Here is a 21,045-nt window from a genome sequence, read left to right as displayed (position 1 = left end):
GAGGTATCCAAAATGATGTAAAAAATACACATATGTAATCAAATAGGTTCCTCTATACAACAGAAACCTGTAGACAGCTGTCTATTTTGATTACTAGGAAAAAAAAACTGGCTCTGATTAAATCTTAGATTGTCACTAGTGAACCTTACACATTTTATTCCTCTACTGATTATGTGGTTAATACCTCTTTGGATATTAAAACCAAAACATTTACTTCAGTGTTTAGGTAATATGTCCCCACACAGTGAGCACTAGAGTGCGAGTGCAACACAAAAAATAATATATTCAAAGGAACACTTCTATAATAACATTGGGGAAGTTAGTTCACATAAAAATTAAAGAGAGAAAAAACACAATAGTGAAATACTGTAAATATATAAATGAGTTCAAATAAGAGTGGGTATAGTTATGCTCACAATATTGACAATATCTTATACGGTCTGACTCTAAAGTATAACACATAAAACATTTCTGGTTGTGTACCTTTTTTTTTCTTCCAGTAAGGTGCATCTAAAGTGCAAAAGAAAATTGAGAAAATCTGGTGTAATACCTCAAAATAGCAAGTGTGAACACAATAGACCAATTAATATTTTGATCTTTACCTTAGAATTAGATCAAAATGAACAGAACCCATTAAACAATCCAATAGATTTGAAGTACTTTACAGCATAACATAAGTAAAGTTTATTTAAGACACCACACTCATAAACACCCAAAAGGTCCCCAAGTCACCAGAGACAGAGGAGTTTAGAGGAAGGGGAAGCAGAGAAGGAGCAAAGGTACAGGAGAGAAAAAAAGAGGGACACATATTAGGGAAAACCACATTTTTCTTTCAGACACTCAGACACTCACACTCTGAGGATGGACTCACACCTTACATCTAAGATCTGACATCTGGAGCCAAAGCTGTCCACACCTAATTATCGGTATCATTTCCAACTAACCCTTAATGTTGAAATTCTTTAAAATTCAGAATTTTGCTATTTTCAAACAATTCTCATCATACTCGCATTCACCATTTATGGGATACATATCCAAACCTAAAAAAATAGAAATTCTTCCAAAAGCTGGTAATTATACTGGTTTTAGTAAATTCATTTAAATTAATTTATGTTACTAAAAGGCAGAATATACTTGGACGAAAGCTGGTGATTCCAACATTAAGGAGTCATGATGCATTAATAATATATAGAATTTGTAATTCCATTCCTTCAGGTGCACCAATGAACTCTATATTACTTTTAACTTTAAAAAGAATACCAGGCAATTATCCAGATATGTTATCTTACGTAAATTAGAAATAGTAAATCTTAATTAGGAAAGTTACAATTCTGCAAATGTAAAATCTGGTTAGAATTATTCTTATTGGATGAACATAGGAATGGTCAATGATCTAGTGTGAGAAATATTGTATTTGTCATTGCAATATAAAATGATATCTTGCCTATGAGAATTGCAGCCAGCAGTGAATGAGTTAATTTAGTGTGATTTGACTATCAGACCAAGTTTTTATTGCTTTACACTGTGCTGCTATGAGATGCTGTTATTCTGTTTTAAGTTGATTTCAAAGTAAAGTGTACGGTTGTAAATCTTGTTGAAAACTGCATACATGTCGATATAATATTGCTAGATTGAACTGTCTATAAATTGTGTTAAACTAATGCCATATTGTATCCTTATGATATACCTAAATATTCACTGATTACTGTTACGCATGTTACATATTATTATTATTGTCACAATAAATTATATTTTTATAATTCATTTGTGATTAATGGGTGAAATAAAAATCGTCTAATGAAACGTACTCCAGGTTCTATAAGAATTAAAAATAGTGGGTAGTTCTCAGCTTTAAATTAATATAATCGGGGAAACAGTGCCATGATATAAATTTTGATATAATAAAAATGATTAAATTAATTTTTGATAATTTTTATGAAAATATTATTTTAATATTTATCACCCCATGAATAATCCTCACAAAATGCACAAAAAAATAACAGCTAAATGTGACCACATCTATGAGATACAACATCTATGTTATAATTACATTGGTTAACACTTGTGTATTTTTCATTTGAATCATGACAATCTCAAATCATGGCCATCCACTGTCAAAATGCAACAAAATACAGTAAAGATATGGGATTCCGCTTCCCAAGGATTTTAGCTTCTTTTTTGGGAAAATTCCCATTCAGGAGTATAGGAAAGGAAAGAGAAGAAAAAGACAAAAAAGAGAGAAAAGAGGAATAGGCCGTCGCGGAAAAGAAGAGACTGAGTGACACCCCCTCCCCCAGCCTCCCCATGTACAGACTCCTGTCCCCAACAGCATCTACCCAAGGGTTACCCTTGTAAGTCTCTCATTGTTCTCACATCTTTGCAAAGGTTTTCATGGATCTCCATACTTGGGTGGTCAGTTTTTCCATCAAATAGTTATCTTTACCTTTTACGAGTACTATATGTTAGACCATGTTTGTGCCAATGCCTATTGAGCCTCTAAAGTTATTTCATGGAGTAGATTTGTTCTGTGTTAGTCCATCCATCAATAGGACTGGACAAAAAAATTATCCAGGGATCTAGGATCCCTTGCTCATTAAAAATGTTTGTTACTTTTTAGCCAACCTTCCACCAAAGCATTTGTATCTGTGGGCACTTCCACCACATATGTATGTATGTACCCCACAATCTGCAGAGTCTCCAACATAAATCCTTGGGAACTCTCTGCAAGCGATACACATTAATAGGGGTGGTGTACCACCTAAACATTGTCTTGTAAGATTGCTTTTGCATAGTTATACATATAGAGGTTTTTCCATTTGCCTCCCATATGTCCTGCCAATTATTACCCTCTATCAGAATCACAAAATGGCATAATTGAACTGATACAATTCATTGGGGTTTCTTAAATATTTAATAGAATGATAGTTGTTTCCAAGGAGTGCCGTGTCCACCACTAAGAGATCCAATGGAGAGCACTGAATTTTTCTATTTTTATCATGTAGCTTGAAAGCAATCCGTATTTGGCTAGAACAGACATCAGTGCTGCCATGGACTTCAATTGTCGAGTGAGGAAGACATCGATCACGTAAGCAGAACCTATAAATTGCTGACCTGCTACATCCACCCTATGTATATTCAGATGAATATATATCGCCTGCAACAAATACTTAAGCAAGAGCACAAATAAGAGAGGCGACAGGGTACAACCCTATTGCATCCCATTGTTTAGATGAAAAAGTCAGATGTCTGCACTCGTAATTATAAATATATAACCCAACATGCAGAATGTAAATCCACAAAAAGAAATAGAGATAGATCAAAAGGTCCCTAAAGAGGTCCTTAGAATGCCCGTATAGATAGAATAGAACTAGTAACACTAGGAACCACAACAGGGTACTGTGCCTTGGGCAGACTGAGATTATATATGGTTGGAAGCGTGGTTATGCAAGTATGCTGAGCTCTATTGATTAGAGCTCATCTGATGTCATGACGCCAGCACGCGTCCAAAAAAAAACGGTGTCCATGAGGCTGACCGGAGCTTCGTGCTGCATCAGCAAACTGGCATACCACCAGTGTAAGTACAAGGGGTCGGACATTACCCCCCCTTAGAACCGCCCACCGGTCGGAAACCACCATGTCGATTAAGGAAGCGAGAATGGAAAGTCCAAGATTCGGGGATGCACAATAGACTGGACCTTGTATTCATCCTGCCCTTCCACAACAACAGGAACAGGAGTGATCAGGAGTCTTGTGAACTTGCTACACTTGTGCTTCAATAGTGAAATATGAATGATATTGGGGTTATGCAATGCAGGAGGCAATTGCAACCTATACGAAAGTATCAGTCTCAGTATCTGGTAGGGGCCTATGAAACGAGGAGTGAACTTTTTGGAAGGCACCTTTCAGTTGATATTCTTGGTACTTAACCAAACCTCATCACCCACTTGACACATAGGATTTGCTTGCCAATGTCGGTCAGCATATTTCTTCTGTAAAGTGGCCTTATGAATTAGGATTTTCTGAACCTGCTCCCATGTATTTTTCAGGTTACCCAAGTATTGCTCTACAGCAGGCATTTCCAATGAAATAAAGGCAGATGGAAGAATAGTAGGATGGTAACCGTAATTGAAGTAGAAAGGACTGTGGCTCGTGGATTCTTGTTGATTACAATTGTGAGCATATTCAGCCCAGGGAAGCACTTTCGCCCAATTATCCTGGTTGTCCAAGATAAAACACCATAGATATTGTTCCAAGGATTCGTTTGTTCTCTCAGCAGTGCCAATAGATAGAGGATGATAGGCAGATGTTTGACATCATTTATACCAAGTTGGAAGGACAATGGAATATGAATTGAGAAAGCCTGGAAATGGGTGAAATGTGTTATTAACGCTCACTAAACTGCACTAAATATTTTAATAATACTTGAACTTTTGTTTTGTAATTTTGAGTTAATAAATATCAACTTGACGAGTATACTATTAGTGTTTCCTGGCCTAACATTTCATCCAAAGGGTTGGATTAAAATACTCCATATTTGGTAACCTACCTACAAACTTGAAGCCAGTCTTTTATGGGCTTCATGTAAAGGTGAGCATATTAATTGGTCTATTATTCATTCATTTATGCATTTATTTATAGAATATTTTACCAGGAAGGATACATAAAGATTTCTCTCATTTTAAAGTATGTCCTGGGTCCACAAAACATTGCATTGATACAATAGGCTACAATAAAATACAAAAACAATACTAATACACAGGGCTCGAGTCCTGCAGGAACGCATGGGAACGGCGTTCCTGCACTTTTTCCAAAGCAGGAACGCCGTTCCCGTTCCCAGTCCTGCAGGACCTGCCCTGCTACCTGCACACAGGTCCCATCACACGCTGTGTTTCCTCTCCAGCTATAACTCTCGCGAGACCCACGGCTGTGAGAGCGTTGCCACGGGTTACCATGGCAACGCTCCGCACAGGCGAGTCTCGCGAGAGTTAGAGCTGGAGAGGAAACACAGTGTGACGAAACCAATCTCGCCACATTGTATTGGAGGAGCCTGGTTGCCCGCCTGCTGCCTCTGGACTATGGACCGGCAGCTAAAGGGTTAATTTTACTGTGCAGAAGGATTTATTTCTCCCTTTCTGCACAGTAGTTCGGTAGATTTCATCTACCGAACAAACTGCCGTTCACCAACCTCCCCAGAGCCGTGGGAAGCCGGCCGGCGTTGTTAATTGGCCACCCAGAAGCTGGAGTGTGCTGCCAATTTACCTCCCTGAAGCTGCGGTTAATTGCCTGTTAACTGTGTGGCCGCTGTTACACTTAGCGGCCGCTAGGTGGCGCTGTTCTGGAGCTCCCCAGGCAGCCAACACTTTTCTGCCCGGCTTTCATGCACCAAAATCGGACACTTTTACGTGCAGGCACCGCTGAACCTCCAGCCCCTGGTTCTCATTCGTATGAATTTGGTGAATGCAGGGAAATTCGGTAGTTTGTTTTATGTGAACTGTAGTAACCCAGATAGCCTGCCATGGAGCCTGTTCGTATAATTAAAGACTTTAGCTCCATGGCAATTAAAATGTATTCGGGTGGTCTGGGTGCCATTCACCTAATAATGTGCACCCAGACCTGAGCTATCTGGGGATATGTTACATGTCTGTGTTTTATGTATAAAATGTGTCTGTATGTATTTTAAAGTGATAGTCTGTTTCTGTGTCACCATGTGCATAATGGAGTCTGGCCTTTGTCTTAGGAGATAATTGAATTACTTCATTAATTATCTCCAGGGCAGGGAGGAGGAAACCAAGATGCATGGTGGGAAAGTATTGTGGCTGTGTGTACGAAAGTGATACATGTCTGTCTGCTGTTTCAGTCTTCCATCTGGTCCCCTAGGGGAGTGTCCACCAGGTGGGAGACCTGCATAAATACAGGGGCAGGTAGCCCTGAATAAACAGACCACTGCTTGACCCTCAACACGGAGCCTTGTCTCGTTCTTGGGGGGATTCACTGTATGCTGTTGGAGATTGATTGCTAAGGAGTGTAAGCTGATGTCTGCTTTTCCTATTCATCTGCTAGCAGCTATTTGTGAGGTTCCAGCTGGAGTGCTACCTTATTCATCTACATCCAGTTCGTGAGTTTTGGTGCTTTTACAGTAGCTGTGCCTTTTTTGGGAAAAGGGGATTATCGCCGAAACCGATTTTTCCCCTTTTATGCTGAAACGGTCCGTAACAATTGGTGGCAAGCGGCGGGATCGTTCCTACAGCCAGAAGGACAGCTACAGGAGACACCATTACTCTGGATTGTACAATTTGAGGGCAACGCATGTCCCAGTACAGCGACCCTAAAAGCAACAGCATGGAACCAGCAGTGGAGTACAGATATTCTGTAGAGGAATTTGACCGTATGATGTGGTTGCGGCTGAACTTCTACGGACCTAATCCAGCTGAGAAATACGTGAAGATCGTGAGGGATCTAGTGTTCAAGACTCTGCTATACCGGGCAGAGGATAATGGTCAGCTGCCACGTTGGGTGGACCTCCACCGGAAATTACAGTTACGGGACAGGGAGAGCAGCGTCCTCCCTCCCCAGCGGCAGGCTGAGTTACAGGGGGCAGAGGTTGTTGTTCCTGCCCCCCAGCAGCAGAGTGATATGCCAGGAGGGCAATGTGAAGTGCAGGGAGAGGAGAGCAGCCTCCTCCCTCCCCAGCTGCAGGCTGAGTTACAGGGGGCAGAGGTAGTTGTTCCTGCCCCCCAGCAGCAGAGTGATATGCCAGGAGGGCAATGTGAAGTGCAGGGAGAGGAGAGCAGCCTCCTCCCTCCCCAGCGGCAGGCTGAGTTACAGGGGGCAGAGGTAGTTGTTCCTGCCCCCCAGCAGCAGAGTGATATGCCAGGAGGGCAATGTGAAGTACAGGGAGAGGAGAGCAGTGTCCTCCCTCCCCAGCGGCAGCGTGATTTTTCGGGAATTGGGAGCCCAGTCTCCATTCCCCAGCGGCAGTGTGATGTGCCGGGAATTGGGAGCCCAGTCTCCATTCTCCAGCGGCAGAGTATCCAGCAGGGAATAGAGAGCCCTGTCTCCTTTCCCCAGCAGCAGGACTCTGTATTGGGAGGAGAGACAGTCGGTCTCCCTAAGCAAAAACTAAAAGTATGTATGGGAGAGGAGCTTGTTACCACCTCTCCCCAGCGGCGGATCATTAATGGGCAGAGTGTTCTATCGGGAGAGGAGCTTGTTACCCCCTCTCCCCAGCGGCAGCTTAATGTACCAGGGGGAGACTGTAAACCCCCCACCAGTGCAGATGGGACCGTGGTCTCTGCACTTACCACACAGGGGGTAGGGATGGTCGTTCCTACCCCCCCACGACAGAGCTGTGTATCCAAGGGGGAGACAACCGGTCTCCCCACTCAGCAGCAGAGCTATGCAACTAAGGGGGAGACAGTCCGTCTCCAGCAACCAGGCTCCAACCAGACTACTCCGGTGGTAGTGCTGGCACCAGGACAGAGTACCGCTGGTCTCTGCCCACTCAGCAACCCACCAAGGCAGCCTACCAGTCCCCTACACAGCCGTGGTGAGGCACCTGGACATGGACAAACTTCTCCTCTACCCAGGTGTAGTAACTATTTATTGTGGGTGGGCTGTACTGTTTTTTTTGCTTTGTGGGTGGGTTGCTGGACTAACAAGGGCACTGACCGGCAGGAGGTCAGGTACCCTGTTAGTCTTTTTGGAAAGGGGGAGAGATGTGACGAAACCAATCTCGCCACATTGTATTGGAGGAGCCTGGTTGCCCGCCTGCTGCCTCTGGACTATGGACCGGCAGCTAAAGGGTTAATTTTACTGTGCAGAAGGATTTATTTCTCCCTTTCTGCACAGTAGTTCGGTAGATTTCATCTACCGAACAAACTGCCGTTCACCAACCTCCCCAGAGCCGTGGGAAGCCGGCCGGCGTTGTTAATTGGCCACCCAGAAGCTGGAGTGTGCTGCCAATTTACCTCCCTGAAGCTGCGGTTAATTGCCTGTTAACTGTGTGGCCGCTGTTACACTTAGCGGCCGCTAGGTGGCGCTGTTCTGGAGCTCCCCAGGCAGCCAACACTTTTCTGCCCGGCTTTCATGCACCAAAATCGGACACTTTTACGTGCAGGCACCGCTGAACCTCCAGCCCCTGGTTCTCATTCGTATGAATTTGGTGAATGCAGGGAAATTCGGTAGTTTGTTTTATGTGAACTGTAGTAACCCAGATAGCCTGCCATGGAGCCTGTTCGTATAATTAAAGACTTTAGCTCCATGGCAATTAAAATGTATTCGGGTGGTCTGGGTGCCATTCACCTAATAATGTGCACCCAGACCTGAGCTATCTGGGGATATGTTACATGTCTGTGTTTTATGTATAAAATGTGTCTGTATGTATTTTAAAGTGATAGTCTGTTTCTGTGTCACCATGTGCATAATGGAGTCTGGCCTTTGTCTTAGGAGATAATTGAATTACTTCATTAATTATCTCCAGGGCAGGGAGGAGGAAACCAAGATGCATGGTGGGAAAGTATTGTGGCTGTGTGTACGAAAGTGATACATGTCTGTCTGCTGTTTCAGTCTTCCATCTGGTCCCCTAGGGGAGTGTCCACCAGGTGGGAGACCTGCATAAATACAGGGGCAGGTAGCCCTGAATAAACAGACCACTGCTTGACCCTCAACACGGAGCCTTGTCTCGTTCTTGGGGGGATTCACTGTATGCTGTTGGAGATTGATTGCTAAGGAGTGTAAGCTGATGTCTGCTTTTCCTATTCATCTGCTAGCAGCTATTTGTGAGGTTCCAGCTGGAGTGCTACCTTATTCATCTACATCCAGTTCGTGAGTTTTGGTGCTTTTACAGTAGCTGTGCCTTTTTTGGGAAAAGGGGATTATCGCCGAAACCGATTTTTCCCCTTTTATGCTGAAACGGTCCGTAACACACAGCGTGTGATGGGACCTGTGTGCAGCGGCTGGCTCCCCCACCGGACCACCAGGCGATCTCCCCCCTCCCTGACAAGGTAAGAAGCAGGGAGGGGGGAATAAACTAAAAAAATACACACATAAAGTTTAAAAAAAAAATGCTCCCCTCCCTATCATCCTGCACACACACACACACACATCATCCAGCACACACACACACACACACATCATCCAGCACACACACACACACACACATCATCCAGCACACACACACACACATCATCCAGCACACACACACACACACACCCACACATCATCCAGCGCGCACACACACACATCATCCAGCGCGCACACACACACATCATCCAGCGCACACACACATCATCCAGCACACACACACACACACACACACACATCATCCAGCACACACACACACACACACATCATCCAGCACACACACACACACACACATCATCCAGCACACACACACACACACACACACACACATCATCCAGCACACACACACAGACATCATCCAGCACACACACACACACACACCCACACATCATGCAGCACACACACACACACACATATCATCCAGCACACACACACACATCATCCAGCACACACACACACACATCATCCAGAGCACACACACACATCATCCAGCGCGCACACACACACACACACATCATCCAGCGCACACACACACACACACACACATAATCCAACACACACACACACACATCATCCAACACACTCACACATAATCCAACACACACACACAAATAATCCAACACACACACATCATCCAACACACACACCATCCAGCGTGCACACACACACCATCCAGCACACACGCACACACACCATCCAGCACATGCACACACACATCATCCAGCACACGCACACACACATCATCCAGCACACGCACACACACATCATCCAGCACACACACACATCCATTATACACAATCTGCACTAATTACAAACACACTACATTCATTATACACACTCTGCACTCATTACAAACACACTAGATTCACTATACACACTCTGCATTCCTTATACACACTCTGCACTCACTACAAACACACTACATTCACTATACACACTGCACTCACTACACACACACACACACACACACTACATTCACTATACACACTTTGCACTCACTGCAAACACACTACATTCATTATACACACTGCACTTACTACACACACTACATTCATTATACACATTATGCACTCACTACAAACACACTACATTAATTATACACACTATGCACTCACTACAAACACACTGCATTCATTATACACACTCTGCACACACTACAAATGCACTACATTCAGTATACACACTCTGCACTCACTACAAACACACTACATTCACTATACACACTTTGCACTCACTGCAAACACACTACATTCATTATACACACTGCACTTACTACACACACTACATTCATTATACACATTATGCACTCACTACAAACACACTGCACTCACTACAAATACACTACATTCATTATACACACTCTGCACTCACTACAAACACACTACATTTATTATACACAATCTGCACTCACTACAAACACACTGCATTCATTATACACACTGCACTCACTACAAACACACTGCATTCATTATACACACACTGCACTCACAACACAAACACTGCATTCATTATACACACTCTGCACTCACTACAAACACACTACATTTATTACACACAGCACTCACTACAAACACACTGCATTTATTACACACAGCACTCACTACAAACACACTGCATTTATTATTCATACTCTGCATTCACTACAAACACACTACATTAATTATACACACACTGCACTATATGCATAGGAGTGTAAAAAAATGTTTTTTAAGGGGGAGGGGCGGGAATCTTGGGTGAGTTCCCACACTTTTTTCCCCAGGACTTGACCCCTGCTAATACACAACATATATACAAAATGTAACACAGAACAGGTAAGAAATATATAATCAACCATGACAGGTGCATTATGTTTTAACATATGTAGAGAGGGATCTCTTAAAGGATTTAAGGCCTGGGAAAAATGTAAAGTGTGCCGGTGGTCGTTCCATAATTGCAGTGCACTGTAGGAAAATGAGGATCAAGATGATTTCTTTTTGTATTAAGGTAGACGAAATAAAGAGCCGGTACTGGATCAGAGGTTCAAGGAGGTGGGAGCAGCTGGGGAAAGCATTCTGCTCGGGTAGGGTGATAGCTTCCCAGAAAATCTCTTAAACACAAGGCTGGAAAGATGAAGGGTGTGCCTGGATTCCAGCATTAGCCAGTTTAGTTATTTTAGCATGTCACAATGGTGGATCATGTAAGTGGCAGAACGAGTTAAACAAAGTAGTATATTTATTAAGGTGGGTTTGCGGCGCAGGTGCATATACTACATCCCCATAATCGATGATTGGCATTAGCATTTGCTGTATAATCTTTTCCTTTACTGTGGGACTTAGGCAGGATTTGTTTCTGTTCAGGGCACCGATTTTTGGATGTTTTGATTAATTTCTATGTGGAAGTCAAAAGATAGATGGCAGTCTACATACCCAAGTGTAACGGATTGACGGGCACCCGACTGGGTACCTCCATTGAAGGATGCTCCTAGTGCTTCCTGAGGACTCCAAGCACTGCAGCAGACACTACAACCACGAACCAGAGAAGCATACAAATGTTCCCAAGCATATGAATGCTGTAAACATATGAACAGGAAAAGCATACAATCAGCTTACACTCCTGGCAATCAGCATACAATCCAATTCCCCCAATAACGAGACGACACTTCGTTTTGAGGTCAAGCAGAACTGACTGTACTGGCACATACAGCCTCTTTTATTCACAATCTACACACATAGTACTGCCCACAGGGTTTTACAGAACAACAAATAACACACGTACATTACAGAAAACACCAGCAATTATACACAAAATCCTCCCCTCAGTCTGTGATATAATTATGGTACACAATGGTTAACATAATTATCACAAGCAGAAAAAATACAGTTTTAATACATGTATAACTTTAAAAATATACGTCCAATCTTCATAAATTACATATTCAGATTCAGCATACTTTAAACATAAACACTCTCAAAAATCAGACAAATCCATCCAGTAGATAAAAAGTTAGCGGGGAGTCCTTTATGACTGACCTGTGGGCTGTGCGGTCGGTCTATTTTACACAGAAAAATGACTAAGTCCCATTTGAGGTGACTAAGTCCCATTTAGCTTAGTATAGCAGTGAGTTCAAACTGCTGAACGGGACTTAGTCTCTGCAGCTGAAAAGGGAGTGTAGGAGAAGGTAAGGGTCAGCGGTGTTCGTTGAAATGTGTAGCCGATTTCAGTTCCATGGATTTGGCTACACATACCGCTGACCTTGTTCGAATGAACAAAGATGGCCGCCACCTCATGTTCGTTTGTCGAATGGCGGCCACTTCGACTACTTCGGCACTTCGGCTGCATCCGAAGTGCCAATTTAAAGCTGCAGAACTGCTCCAATACAATTTAAAGGGCAGTAAAAAACATACAATCTGCTAAAATAGTCTTTATTTTTTTTTTTTTTTTTCAAATTCTTTATTTTTGGAGTGACATTGGTATTTCTGCGTATAACACATCATCAGTTACATTACAGGTTCCTTTGTTGACAATGGTATGGGTACAATTAGCACTGGAACATACCGCGTCCGCGGTTTAGGTATAGTTTCTCAGATTCGTTAGTGTTAGCTAATTGGTGTCACAGTTATACATTATATACATTGTACATAGAAATAGTACAATGAGAAACGATAATATACATAAAAGGAGAACGACAAAAAGAAAGAAAGAACATATTAAAGGTGCACGCTATAGAGATGTCTAAGTATAATCGGTTAAACCATGTAGTATCCAGCCCGGAGGGACGAGCCACGTAGCCCAGACCTGTGCTCTGAGCGTGGGGTATCCACCCCTGTAACATCAAACACTGCTCGTTGGCTGGATGCTCAATGAGTAAGTCCTCCCGATGCTGCTGATGAGTGGACTTAGTCTGTTGTCCCTCATCATCTCTAGTAGGAAGTAACCGAGGGGGGGGGGTGGATAGTCTGGGGGGGGGGAGGGAGCGGATTCCCATGGTGAGCGTCGGAGCGCCATGCAGGAGGTGTTTCACTTTTTACCAGTCAAGTGTGGTAGCGGTGGAAGGCAGTGTGTCAGTGGGGTGGTCCTAGTGTGGTCTACTCATGAACCCCAGTCACCAGCCATCCACATTTCCCAGATTTTTTCGTATGCTTTTATATTACCTCTCACTCGTGCTGTGAGGTCGTCCATAACCCGTATGTCCTTTATTTTAGGAATTACTGCGGTCACCTGGGGGATTTCTGGTTTAAGCCATGCCTGTGCCATGGTAAGTCTGGCCGCTAACGTGATTTTGTGAAGCAGTTTTTGTTGCTTCCTAGGCCAATCGTCTAGAGTTCTCGAAAGCAAAAATACCCATGGGTCTATAGTTATGTGCCTGTGGAATACTTGTTGTAATAGGTTCCCTACCTCTCTCCAGAAAGCCTGTGCTTTAGGGCATTCCCACCACATATGGATGTAAGTCCCCTTATGTCCGCACCCTCTCCAGCACAGGTCGTCTGGGGTTTTTCCCATGCGATATAGTTTTGCCGGGGTCGTATACCATCTCAGCATGGTCTTGTAGGCCTGCTCTTGTTGGGTGACGCATATCGAGATAGTTTTGTTCGCTTCCCAGATTTCCCTCCAATCTGTGCCCTCTAGTGTCTCATTTAGGTCAGTTTCCCACTGTGTGGTGTAGGGGAGGCTACCCCAATCTGAGCTGTTTGTGCATAGGTGTGCGTAGAGGTTAGATATCAACCCCTTTGGGGGGTTTTCTTTGAGGCACATTCGCTCGAAACCTGTGAGTGCGGTGGTTGCTGCCGTTTTTGCTAATTTATGTTGTGCGAAATCTCGTATTTGCATGTATCTAAAGAAGTCTGAGGGGCCCAGCCTGGTCCTTTCTGTCAGCTTGTCGAACGTCACCAATTGGTTCCCTTCATATAAGTGTAGCGCCCTCTGTATCCCCGCCTCCTCTATGTTTTTAAAATCTTGGGCCCTCATACCCGGTAAGAAAGCTCTATTTCGAAACAGGGGCATCATTGGGGAGGGGGCCGTGGTTAGTTTGAATTTTATGGCCGTGGAGTCCCATACCCGTAGGGAGTTCAGTATGGCTGGGCAGCCTGTGCGTAGGATCGCCCTGTGTTCTCTGGGTACCCATATGTAGAATTGGGGCAAGTCGGCTCCCGTGAAGCCAGCTTCAAGGTCTGCCCATCTGCGGGTTCCCGGTGTTGAATGCCACAAGGCCACTTGTGTCAATTGAGCCGCTAGGTAGTAGTTGTACAGATGGGGTAACCCTAACCCCCCTCCATCTTTGGGTCTGTATAGAATGTTGCGGGCCACTCTATGCCGTTTGCGCTGCCATATAAAGTCTCCGATAGCCCTCTGTAAGGGGGCCAGGTCTTTTTTAGTGACGGGGATGGGGAGGGCTTGGAAGAGGAAGAGGAGCCTGGGGAGTATATTCATTTTGATTGTGTGCACTCTCCCTATCCAGGATATGGGCTTATCTGTCCATTTGTCAAGGTCCGCGTCCAGGGACCTGATAAGGGGGGTGTAGTTAGCTCCGTACAGCTTTCGGGGATCAGCCGTCAAATGTATCCCTAGATATTTAATCGCGGTATGTGTTATGGGTATGTGGTGGTGATTCCTAATGTGCATCGTATCGTTTGCCGTCATGGCTATTGGGAGGGCAGTGGATTTCGATAAGTTGACTTTATATCCTGAGAGGGCTCCGTATTCTGTTAGGTCCCTGTCTAGAGCCGTCATCGAAGTTCTTGGGTTTGTAAGGGTGAGAAGGACGTCGTCTGCATATCCCGAAACTTTATATGTTTGGTCGCCCACTGTTATTCCCTCTATGGCCTTGTTCGTTCTGATTGCTTGCAGTAAGGGTTCTAACGTGAGTACGAATAGGAGGGGCGATAGTGGGCAGCCTTGGCGTGTGCCGTTATGCAGGGTGATAGGGGATGTCTTGGCGCCAGGGATCCGTATGAGTGCCTTGACGTCGGTGTACATGGCTTGGATCGTTTGTATATATGTATCTGGGAATTGGAGATGTCGTAAAAGTTCAAACAGGTATACCCAATTAACTCTATCGAACGCCTTTTCGGCGTCAAGAGAGAGAACGAGCGTAGGGGTTTGTGCAGTCGTCTGTGTCCAAATAAGGTTGATGTTACGTCTGGTATTTTCAAACAGTTGGCGGTCGGGGATGAATCCTACTTGGTCGGGATGTACTAGTCCATGTATGTGTGGGGCCAGTCTGTCTGCTAGTATCTTAGCTAATAGTTTTACGTCGTGGTTGATCAATGATATGGGCCTGTAATGTTCCGGATATGACGTGTCCTTCCCCGGTTTAGGTATTAATACAATGTGGGCTGTTGACATATCTGGGTCGGGGCGTCCGCCCTGCATCAGGTGGTTAAACCATTCTAGCAGGTGGGGTATTAGTTCCTCCCTATACGTCTTGTAATAGCTGCCCTCATAGCCGTCTGGGCCCGGGGCTTTATGTCCTTTAAGTCTAGTGATGGCTCTATCTATTTCGTCTGCTGTAAATTCTTCCCCTAGGGTTTCTGTGAGTGCAGGGGTCAGTTTCGGGAGGTTGAGTTTATGTAGAAATTGCCTAATCTCGTCCTGCATGTGTGGGGTCTTGTCTGCGTCTGTGGGTGTGTGGTTGTATAAAGTTTTATAGAATTCTGTGAATATTTGAGCTATGTCGGTGGGTGCTGTCTTTGTCCGACCTTCGCGGTCTCTAATTGCCGTGATATGATTTTGTTTTGGCCGCGGGCGGAGAGTGCGCGCTAAGAGCGTGTGCATCTTGTTGGCTTGTTCAAAGAAATTTCTCTTGGACCATGTCACTGCCTTAGCTACGTCATCTAGTAGGGTTTCCCTGATGTGGCGCCTGGTAATTTGTAGGGCTGTGAGTCCTTCGGGGGAGGGGTTAGTTTTGTGTCTCTGTTCTTGGGTGTGGAGGTCGCGTAAAAGGGCTTTTAAGTGCGTCGTTTTTCTTAACTTTTTCCTGGTCGCCTCTCTAATTATGACACCTCTGATGACCGATTTATGAGCGGCCCATATGGTGGCCGGAGTCAGGTCCTGAGTGGTGTTTAACTGGAAATATTCTACTATTTCTTTGCGAATAGTCTCTTTGATATCTGGGTCCTGTAGAAGGGAGGAGTTTAGTTTCCAATTCCATTGGGTTCCCGCGCACAGACTGCCCAGTTCTATGGAAATGTCTGCATGGTCAGACCAGGTTATAGATCCTATTGATGTCTTAGTGGTTCTTTGGATGGTTTGGCCATTAACTAGAAAAAAGTCTATGCGGGAGTAAGAGTCGTGGGGTGCTGAGTAGAAAGTATAGTCAACCTCCCCTGGGTGTTGGGCTCTCCACGCGTCTATCAGACCTGATGAGTTTATGAAGTCGTGTACCAATCTATCTTGTCTCCCTCTACCGTGCGAGCGTGGTAGGCCCCTTATGGTCCCCCTATCTGTAGCTGGGCACGGAGCAGCATTAAAGTCTCCTCCCATGATGATCATGCCGTGTTGTAGGGCCCGTAACTTGTCAGACATTTGGTCCCAGAATTCTTTGGTTGGTTCGTTAGGTGCGTATATATTTATCAGGTGTATGGTGTGTGCATACAATGTCCCGGATAGTATTATGTATCTCCCGTCTGAATCCAGATTGACCCCTGTGACCCGTAGTGGGCAGCGTTTGTGTATCAGTATCGCAACACCGTTGCGTTTGGAGTGTGCTCTAGCCTCATAACCCGTGTTGTATATGTGGTCTTTGAGGGAAAACCCTAGAGATTTTGGGAGGTGAGTTTCCTGTAAGAAGGCTATGTCCGGGCCTAGTCGTTTAAGTTCCCTGTATAGGAGTCTGCGTTTTTTAGGGGCGTTCAACCCTTTAACGTTTAGGGAGTTAATTCGTGTGGTCATGTTGGTGAGTGGGTTGCGTGTATGTGAGCTGACTTACGGGTGTTGCCTTCCAGCTGTGTCTTTGGGGTGTCCCAACTCCTTGTTGCCTTGACCTCTTAGCCTGAGACGCTCCGGTCACCATGAGGGGGGAGAGGGGGGGGAGGGAGAGAGAGAGGTTATTCAAATTACTGCGCACATATTTACAGAAACAAATACAAATACAAATACAAGTAACGTAAAAGAAACATAGTAGAGAGATAAACCGTCTGGTCTTATCATTTGCCAGACTCGTGTGGGGCGTCTGCATCGGAGCTGCTGGCCCAAAAAAAGAAAATAGGTCCAGAGCACCGAAGCAAGGTCCCGAACTGGTACCAATTTGTCCATTAGGCCCTGTGGTGAATGCATGAGCGCGGCTGCTGGGCTGTCTCATCGCTCTGGCAGACCTGCCCGCCGGTCCGTGAGTTGCTCTTGTGGACTTTCCGCTTTTCGCCTCTGAGATGTCTGGGCAATGTTCTTTCGGGGGATCTCAACACTCAAGAGTCTCCTTGTGTCTGGAAGAGGGGTGGTGAGCCTCTCAGCCCTGAAGTGTATGCAATCCCTGTCCCCCGACACAGTTCCCTTTGTCCCCTCCATACCCCCCATTCCCCACCCCAATTAGGCTGGGATCAAGTGACCAGTTGGCCTTCTGTCTTTACAATAAAGCTGTGGATCGCCTCTGCCATTTGTCTGGGTATTCTATCTCAGTTCGATAGTTTTTATTGCAAAAAGTGAGTTCTTGGATGTGGGCAGAACCTTGAATAGTCTCATCTTCCTTCATGACCAACTTTTAATTTATTTTCGCTTGTTTACTGGTTTATTTGTGTTATTTTTATTTTTGTTATCTTTTCTTTTTTTTTTTGTTTATTTTTAAGATTATTAAATATTGAGGAGGTTATCATTCGGTATCCGTTAAAGACTTGTTGGCTATCTTAATATTTTGAACTAGATCGTAATTTTATATTACTGTTAATATTCGCTATTTTTCTTTTTTGTACATATTTTCAAGATATTTTCTGTTTTCTTTTTGTTGTTTGTGTTTTTTTTTTTTTAGTTTTTTTTTGTGTTTTTTTTTTTTTTTTGTGTTTTATTATTGTTTTTTTTTTTTTCCTGGGGTATAACAGGTCATGTCTTGCCGTCTCAGGGTAGGTGTCCCTGGGGAGAAAGGTTCCCTTTTCCCCCTGTCCAATTTCTTTGGATTGTCTATTTAATTACATTTTTGAGAGTAATGTCCTTTTTTTTTTTTTTTTTTTATATAATTTTTTTTTTTTTTTTATATATAATTTTTCTGTATAATACTGAGAATTTCGGGGTGCTTTAGGGGGAAGAGAAGGGAGTGATCTAGGGGGGGGGAGCATGATCGTCTATTGAGCCTCTGTTTACCTCACCCTTCCAAGGATGCATGTCCATGCGGGGTAGTTCTCAATGACAGGGAGCAAGATCATAAGTGGTCAGTACCGAGGGTCGCCTTCTTCATTCCCCGGCTGTATACCACTCCCTGGGTAGCTGCTGTAGGTCCGTCGGGATTGCGGTCTGCCATTGTAGATTTGGCGGGGCCTGTATGTCTAATGCGTGGAGGAAGGCTGTTGCGTCCCCATCAGGCGCCAACGTCTTCGGCCTTCCATTTTTGAAGGCCATGAGTTTAAACGGGTGTCCCCATGCATATTTTATGTTGTGATTTCTGAGTAAGTCCGTGATCGGACGCCATTCCTTGCGTCTCTGGAGGGTCTCTGGGGCCAGGTCCTGGAATAGGAGAATTTTAGTCCCCTTATAAGAGACTGGGCCTTCCCTGCTGCACTTCATTATGGCTTCTTTTGTTTGAAAGTTTTGGAACCGCATTATGACATCTCTCGGCTGTCTAGTGTCAGTTTTCCTGGCGCCTAGGGCTCTATGTACCCGGTCAAGATGCCATAGTTGGTCGGGGATGTTAGGTGCAAGGGGTTTTAAGATTGCTAGCACTATGTCCTGTAGGCTTCCCTCCCCCTCACCTTCAGGTAGGCCTCTCAGCCTAATGTTATTTCGGCGTGAGCGGTTTGCTAGGTCCTCCAGCGCGGCTTCTGCAGCCCGCAGCCTCGTGGTGAGGGAGTTTACCTGGCAGGTGACCTCGTTATGTGCTCTGACGGTGGTCTCCTGCCTCTGTTCCAGGATGGCCGTGCGGTGCCCTAGTGCCGCGATCTCGGCCTTCACTTCCGCCGTGGTCCTATTGATCTCGCCCGCCAGGAAAGATTTTACCTCCAGCAGTTGCGCGATGATCTGGGAGGTGTCCCCTTTCGGTGAGCTGGGGCTCCGTGGGGACTCCGGTCGCACCGGTGCCGACGGGGTCTTAGGGCTGTGTCGGCCGCCATCTTGCTGCTCCGGCTGGGCCGCACGGGAAGCCGCGAACATATCTGCCACTGACGTACCCGTTTCTGTCAGCTTCTTGTTCAGTTTCCGCTGGAGCCTTCTATCCATGCCGGTGCCCAGTATGAGTTTTTCGGTGTTTTTTGCTCGATTGGTAGCTTTTGTGTGCTTTGGGGCCCAATGTCGGCGGGAGCTTAGCTTACATGCGTCCGCTCAGCTTCGTGGTCAGGCCACGCCCCCCCTAAAATAGTCTTTAACAGGCAATATCTTCCAGGGGCCATAGTCTTAAAGGGGCATTGTTCACCAAAGTCACAATGTGCCCACAGACAGTTCTTAAAGGGCCATACACAGTCCAATAAAAGTCCATAAGCCCAAATGCTGGTTTAAAAGGGTACAATCTCCCAGCGGCCATAGTTGCAGGGGAGTAGGCTGGCAATCAGTCTTCTCCAATGCCCAGTAGCGAGGTCGGTTTCGCCACATCAAGTATTTGAAAGAATGGAGTGCAGTCAGTGTATTATTTGCTTTTTTTATGCATATACGGGGAATTTGTAATTTGTGTAGTGTAGGTACTATTTCAAAGATCATTGTGACAGTTTTGGCAGTTTTTAGAAAACGTGTTTTCTTCTACCTTTGTGAACTGGTCTTGGAGCACAGCCTCAAACTGTGGTAGATCGAGTTTGGGTGCGCAGATTACTGTGTCATCTGCATACATCTGTATATTTGAGGCTTTGCATACATTAGGCAGATCATTTCTGAATAATGTGAATAGTAGGGGGCCAAGTATGAAACCTTGGGGAACACTGTCAGAAATGGACACAAATTGCGATCAATCCGATTTATATGATCGAAACCAGGCTACCTGAGTTTTTGGCAGTAGAATGTTGTGGTCTACTGTGTCAAAAGCCTTCACAAAAGCAAGGAAAATAGCTTCCATGATAGCTCCTTGTACCAGGGCAGTTTGGATGTCATTGCAAACATTTAAGAGAGCATTTGTAGTTGAGTGATTTTTGCACAAGCATGATTGGTCAGGGGTCAAATAGTTTGATTGTTGGTAATACTCTCATAATTGCGTATGGATGCATTTTTCACAAGATTTTTGACAATACAGGGAGCAATAATATTGGGCGATAGTTAGAAACCAAAGTAATGTCATCGCTTTTATGGACATGTACTACTCTTGCAGTCTTCCAAAGTTTGGATATGTATCTAGACACCAAGGATTAATTGATTAGGGTTGAAACAGGTCTAGCAATTGCTGACGCACTGAGCTTCAACTGCGTTGCTGGGATTTGATCAGGTGTTGACTGTTTTTTCATTTTTAGATTATTAAGGTATTTCTCAATGACACCAATAAGTACAGGTCAACAATCTAACTTTTCTATATTGGGTCTTTGCAAATGTAGTGGGGCCTGATCCACATTTGTAGTTTCAGAATGCTTGCCATTTATTAAGGGGTGTTGCAGGGCTTGGTTGTCCACTTTGACAGTAGAGGGTTGGGAGTGGATTGGGGGAGTTTGTAAGTTATTTCTGATTTTCCAATGATTTTCACTGAAATATTGGGCCTTTTTTTTTTTTGTGCACATATTTTGCCATTGTCTATATGCATAGTGATCATTCATGAAGCTAGTACGCTTTGACTACAATGAATCTCTAAACTAGTACATTTAAATGAGTTCAGCTGTAATCCAATTCATATGTGCCCCTTTTACTCACATCTTACGCAACGGGGCATACAAATTCCAG

The 21,045-nt window shown here is 44.5% G+C and overlaps 1 protein-coding gene across 1 annotated transcript in view; it reads left to right on the top strand.

Annotated features, from left to right (window-relative positions):
• LOC134585620 (vomeronasal type-2 receptor 26-like) overlaps nucleotides 1-21,045 on the top strand; it is a 153,826-nt gene that overhangs the window by 109,907 nt on the left and 22,874 nt on the right. The window lies entirely within an intron of this gene.

The sequence above is a fragment of the Pelobates fuscus genome, chromosome 1, assembly GCF_036172605.1.
Source record: "Pelobates fuscus isolate aPelFus1 chromosome 1, aPelFus1.pri, whole genome shotgun sequence".
Taxonomy (NCBI): Eukaryota; Metazoa; Chordata; class Amphibia; order Anura; family Pelobatidae; genus Pelobates; species Pelobates fuscus.
This window is presented reverse-complemented; position numbering and strand designations above follow the sequence as displayed.